This window comes from Corvus brachyrhynchos, unplaced genomic scaffold, assembly GCF_000691975.1.
Source record: "Corvus brachyrhynchos isolate BGI_N302 unplaced genomic scaffold, ASM69197v1 scaffold28, whole genome shotgun sequence".
NCBI lineage: Eukaryota > Metazoa > Chordata > Aves > Passeriformes > Corvidae > Corvus > Corvus brachyrhynchos.
In genome coordinates, this window is record NW_008246058.1 from 5,185,128 (window position 1) to 5,191,858 (window position 6,731).

Genomic DNA, 6,731 nt, shown 5'->3' on the forward strand with positions numbered 1-6,731 from the left:
CTCCTTTCAACGCGGGGCTGCCGGGAGGACGGGCTGCTCGGAGGAGCCGTGCGCTCGGAAGAAGCCGATCCGACTGCACGGGCGGAGATGCGACTGCTGCCCGCTCAGGTAGCGCGGGCTGCGCCTTGGCAGTGATCCTTGGAGATGCAGCGCGGGGCGGACAGCAGAAAGGGAGGGAGCTGGTGATCTGGGGTTTCACCCTCAAAAACTGCTACTGCCCTCCTGCTGTTCACGTTTCTGCTTATCTGCCATCCAGGGGTTATTTTCAGACCTTGGTCCCCGCGGAGATGCGACTGCTGCCCGCTCAGGTAGCGCGGGCTGCGCCTTGGCAGTGATCCTTGGAGATGCAGCGCGGGGCGGACAGCAGAAAGGGAGGGAGCTGGTGATCTGGGGTTTCACCCTCAAAAACTGCTACTGCCCTCCTGCTGTTCACGTTTCTGCTTATCTGCCATCCAGGGGTTATTTTCAGACCTTGGTCCCCTCCTCACGTCAACTCTTTGTCTCCAGGCGACAGAGGATGCAGAATTCTTGAGGGCAGAGGAACATTTTGTCGTGGCAACGGGAAATAAATTGCAAGGTCAGGAACACTGTCAACATTTTTGATGGGAAAAAAAGGTCGGCTTTTTCTTTAATGAAGTCCAGGAGGAGGCATCTTCTGCAGTGGTCTAGCCATGGTTTTCACTTGCAAACACATGTAATACCTTGACTGCCTACTCATTGCCTTTATTTCTGCCTGCACATACTCTGTGTGCATGGAAATTGTGTCTGCTAAAGTACTTGCAATACTGTCATCGATTCAGAACCAAAATGATAGAACCACAAGAACAACTAAGAATGAATCAAGGGAACCTAGTAGTAACCAGAGTGCAGACAATGGGAAGAAGGTATTGTTTACATGGCCCATAGTAGACTTCTGGCATTTATTACCAAAGGTGACTTTGGATGTAAAAGAATGGACTTGGAACCAAGGAGAAAAATACTTGGAAAAGAAATCTACGTAGGGTTACCAAGCTAACAGCAGCCACATCCAGCTCAGGGAATTCTCTGTTCTAAAAATAATTGTCTCACAAGGCAAGCACTTGTGTGACATTTCATATGTGCTTTCCCTGCTGCTCCCTAAGCATCTGTTTATAGCCACTGAGATGAACACAGGACTAGATGGCCCTTTGGTTCAATCCAGTAGAGTTTAATGCACCTTTGTGGGTCTCAAAGAGCACTAGGGTCTGTAAATGGCAAAAGGAGAAAAGCACAATCTGCCTTCGTTTCATTTGGGCCAGAGACAGGGACACCTCAGGACTGTAAGCACTACAGTTTGAGATTACTTTCTGTAAATTTGGAAGACACACATTTAATCTGAATACTTGCGAACACCCTCTAATTCCCCTCACACTGCAAACATACAAAGTACAGATTCACAGAGCTCGGAACAAAAAGGGAATTGAAACAACCATCTCATCTGACCTAATCTTTAGGACAAAGAATGTACACAATAATTTTTATCAAGCACTTTATCACATGAATGAAGGAAAGACAATTTCAAGGGAGTGTACATTGCAGACATTCCTTGGTTCTGTCACCTGGGTTTGGCTGATTTCATCCGTTCACTGTTGCTAAAAGGAGATAACACTGTTCTTCCAGGCTCTGGCAGGACAATCTGCAATGTGTCTTATGTTGGTTTTCCCACTTTGAGGACCCCTGCTTGTTGCAATTCAATTCACTAAACAGGCAGAAGAGTACCAGAAAGTGGAGAACTTTCTTCTGAGCTAGTGAGCAGAGCTGCGCAGATGGTTGCAGGGTGCAATGAGTGCCAGAGCCGACACCAAGGTAGAGTGGGCCTTAGCAGCTTGAAACAGGAACAAAAGAGGTGGAAGAGGGAGAAGAAGCTGTCTTTCTGCAGTGACAAGGTATCACGACAGGGTGCTTATGGAACTGCAGCCTGAAATCCATATCTTTCCTTGGACAGTTCTGCAACTTGGAAAATGCAGGCCAGTGCAAATTCCTGTACTGGATTATTTAATGATTATAGAATTTTGTGTTGGCCTTTGCACACTGATATCCCATTTGTAATTTGTTCCACATGTTCACACTGAAATTTCTTACAGTTACAGTTATCCTGAGAGGAAGGAATTGGCTATCAGTCACTCCAAGCCTGCTGTCACCCAAAAAGGTTAATTGACATAACCTTGAAGGGTCACGTTTCAGCCAAAAGCCAGGAAAAAGCTACACAAAATAACCTGATTGGATGTTTGCAACTTGTTTTTAATCTACAGACTGCTATAGAACATAAGGTCTAGCAAAAAATTAGGCTGTGTTCACCCTTCCTCCCAAGGGAGACTGGTCATGAAGACTAAGACACTCCTTTAAGTGGTAGGACAGCATGTGAAGAGTCTGAAATCCTGACAGCAAGAGAGAGAGAGAGGCATCCCTCTGAGACAACCTCCAGGAAGTAGATTGATTTCTTTTTTCAGATATAGGATCAATTTTAGAAGTCGGTGCCTATTTTAGATATGAATACATGAGTTTTACCTTAGCATGGCTGAAGTTAAGTGAGATGAAGGTAGCTAGCCAACAGTAAGGCATTCCTCAGCCAAAAGCATGAGAGATCTTTGAGCTAGAGCCCTGGGACGCTTCAAAACTTGCCCTCCACAACATCAAGAGAGTAACAAAAGCTGTATAGGTCTGCTGGAAGGTTGGTATCACAGGTGTGAGGGGAAGCTCAAGTGTCTTCCAGTGAGTTTTGATGACACTAGAAGCTCTCTGGCATGCAGTAAGGTATAAGGCTGCACACTTGAACTGCCAAGGTCACAACACTCTGTGGAACCTCATGCATGAATAGGCACATTGTATTAGAGTACTAGGTTTAGAAAACATGTTAGTAAGTTGTATAAACTTTCTTATCTCGTTTAGTAAATGCTCAAGTGGTGAAACACTAGATGTTTACATAATGAAATAAGAATATTGCTTTCACTGCTTTGAAGGCTATTGTATCTGTGGCCCACATTTTGACTCAATAAATTAATCTGGTATTTGATAAATTAATTCTTTAGTCTCACTAATCAATCTTCTGCAAGCTTATTCTAACACAAGACATCCTCATGAAAGAATTACAAGTATTCATGTATATATTTCTCATTTCTCCTATATCCTTGTTTTTGAGTCCCATATAAAGTTCTTTGCTTTCCCTTGCTGGGATGACTAGAGCTTCTTAAACAGGAAAATGACACAGATGCAAAAGATGGTGAAGCACTTCAGGAACAAAAGGTATTAGCAGGTAAGCTGTTGGATGGTTGTGGGGTTTTTTTTCCTAACATCTTTTGCATAAGAGACAGCATTATGTAAACATCAAATTTAAAAATACTTGGTCACTCTCCTTGCTGAGAAAGACAAATACAAAATGGTTTTTGGCTTTTAAGTTGACCTTTTATTTAAGTAGCTCTTGCAATAGTCATGGAAATTTAGTGTGAAGGTTTTTTCCTATATTCCCATGCTTATTTGCAAAGAGAGCTCACTTGTCTTTGTGTTTCAACTGGTTGACTTCCTTAGCACTAGAGGCCTGGGAAGGGGAACCATAAGAACTACCAGGTATTGTCCAATCTCCTCTCCTCTTTTCAGGCTATGTACAATAGTGTTTCCCATACATGGAAGTGCAGAGATTACATTCACTGCTGCTCTAAGTTTGAACCATTTAAGTTGCCTGCTTGGAACTGCTCATAAGAATCAGTGCTTGTATGATTCAAAGGAGAGAATGCATCTCACCAAGCTAATTTTAGTCTCGTGATAAACCACAGGAAAAGCTAGTAAGCTTTCAGAAAAAAAAAAGAAAGAAGAAAAAGGATATGTTTTAAACTTCTCTTTTTCTATTATTGCATCCAAGTTCCTGCAAAAGCCTCCATGATGAGATAACAAAAGGAATTTTTCACCGTCCGTCCAACTTTTGAGCACTAGAGTGAGACTCATATCTGTTTAGATTCTTATATTTCATGTGTCACTGACCTGGTAGTTGTTAACAATAGTGAGCTGAAGTGCAGAGAAAAACGCATTTTGATCCTGAGATATGCAGAGACAATCTGAAAGGGGTTTTCTAAGCCTGTCCTTACACAGCTTTTCCATTTTGCATTAAATATTCAAACACTTACTAGGCCAGACAGAGGTAGCGAGGTTCCTGTGCAGACTGACGGCTAAGGCATGACCAAGAGATGGGTACCTGCTTTAGTGCTTGCTCTTGTGAGCAGGTAAGTATTTTATAGAAACAAGCAGCTATAATAAGGTAAAAGATCAGAAATTTGCATTAGACCAGTAACCCAAATAATTCCAGTTGACAGTATGCTCTGTTAAACCAGCATTTTGCACTACCCAATGCATGTTGACATTTGTTCTGTCCACTCAAGTCCCCCTACTTTATTATACCTGGAATATTTTCTAATTCCTCTTATTTCATATATTCATTTGTTGTGCAATGATTTCTAATTTTGAGCATCACAAAAATATTTACAAGTCAAAAAGCACCTGTAAACCTGTCTGATATCTCAGGTTTATCTTTAAAGAAGTTCTTATGTATTTCCAGTAGTTTTTTGTTTGTTTGTTTTCTCTTTATTTTATTCTTCATTTTAATCAACAGCAATTATGAACTTGTTCAGCTAGAGTTACGTCTATATCATATATTTAGTCCTAGTCATAGTTCTAGACTTGTGTAGTATCCAGCCTAATGCATGGACTGGGAGGTGTGAGTCAGCTGGGAAGTGTGACTAAGAGCTGAAAAGGAACTGCTTTCTAAACCACTTCTCAAGTGTGAAGACAACACTTTCTAGCTCAATGGTAAAAGCCAGCTTCTTAAGCTGTCCGCCAGCCGCATCTGTGTTAATGCGCTCTGATGTCTGGTTGCAAGACTTAAAATGTTTACTTAAAGCACTGTGGCTTGAACTGGCAGTTTGACACTGAGTTGTGATCAGCCCTGAACACTCAGGCATGGGTTGGTTTTCCTGTTCTTTGGGAGACAACACCTAACAGCTGAGATTCAGTCTAAGATACCTTAGTGTCCTACAAGTCCTCTGCTACCTATTCCTGCTTCTCAGTGCAAGTTTCCATTGACTATTTTTCTTTCCATGCTGCCCATGATGGAGCACACTCTGCCTTAGGGGATCTGGCTCTTTGTTTCCTAGGGTGAGCATCACAGCCAGGGCTTGGGGTAGGTGGTGGGTGCAAGCATGCAGTGTGCATGTCTCTGGGGATAGATGGTTCTGGTAGCAGGAACAGAGGCAAACAGTTTGACAGATGCCAAACAGCTGCATCTATGAGGCACAGAATCACAGTCCTCCTCACAGACTAATGAGGCTTCAGCATTGTCTCTGTCCTTCACCACATCCTACCCTGTCATTCATTAGGTGAGGCTGTGGGGCACAGAGAGACATCCCGTGGCTGAGAAACACATGCCAGTGAAGCTGCTCCTCCGGCTGACAGACCTCCCTGGGACACGGGCAGCAGCACAGCACATTGACAACGTGCCACGACTGCTGCGGGACATCGCCAATGCTACAAACCGATGGCATCATTCAGCTCCACTGGGATAATCACCACAGCAGCTACATTGGCATGCCTCACTCTTGTCCATGTCCACTTAAAGAACTGTTGCCAGTGTTTAACCGTTCTGCCACCCTGTGGCCCCTTCAAGAATTTAAGTATGAAAATGCCAATTAGGAAATTGTAGTTAATCGATGGTCCACAAAAGAAAAATACTGTTAAATTAAGCTAATTTTATAAAAGAATAATCTTTAGGCAATACAACCTCTGCACACAATTAAAAACACAAACGTATTTTACTCCATCATTTATTTCCCTCCCCAATGAATACAAAAAATAACTGCCCAATCTAGTAAAAATGAAAAATTAAAAAGTCAGTGAAACTGGCTAAGTCAATATTCTCTTTCATGAAGGCACTTTGCAAGCATTTGTCTGGGACTTCCTGGGTTCTCAAAGTATTTCTGGACGTCCTACAGTGCTAAAGCAATGAGATTAACTCAGTAGAACATGATTCCAAAATAAATCAGAATCTGCATTGTGTTGAGATATAGCAAAACGATCAGCAAAATGATCAGCTATCACCAGTCCCTTTATTGAACTGAAGAGAAGGTATCTTTAGTGCTATCGAGAACCAGAATTCTTTACGGAGTGCCGCGGTGCCATCCGGCTAGCACGCTGTCCCGGCACCGGGCTATCTTCTGCCTGCTCCGAGCGGGAAGGACGGAATCCGAGCGCGGCGCGGGAGGGCAGGCGAAGAACCTGCTCGGGTTGGCCTTGCCCGCCGATGGCGAGGGCATGCGAAGGGGGCAGGAAAGAAGCGGAGGGGCTCCTTCGTGGGGTGAAACACTTCCTCAGAAAGCAAAAATCCCCGGAGAAAGCCGAAGCAACGTGTCTTACAGGGGGTCTTGTACCCCACAGTGTGGGCGTGGAAAACACACAGTAACCAATGGAACATCAGCCAGGGGGTGTTACCAAGGCGGGGAGAAGGAATTACAGCAAATGGGAGAAGGGGGTAGGCGGGGAGGAGTAACAAGGGGCAATTAGATACCGAGGGACATAGAACTCTCTGGAAGACAACACAATATGAGAAATAAGGGGAGGGGAGGGCTGCGGCCAATGGTAAGGCACTGATTTACATATTTTTCAAAGTCTTTTGAATGCTCAAGGCTTTTGGGCTGTGGAAACATTAAACCAATGTGATTTGGCTGTTCCTG

At 43.6% G+C, this 6,731-nt stretch overlaps 1 long non-coding RNA gene across 1 annotated transcript; it reads left to right on the forward strand.

Annotated features, from left to right (window-relative positions):
• Positions 1–3,188: 3,188 nt before the first annotated feature.
• Positions 3,189–5,807, forward strand: LOC108449610. Its single transcript, XR_001865840.1, has 2 exons — positions 3,189–3,271; positions 5,382–5,807. It is a non-coding gene; the product is annotated as an uncharacterized LOC108449610 (long non-coding RNA).
• The last annotated feature ends 924 nt before the right edge of the window (positions 5,808–6,731 follow it).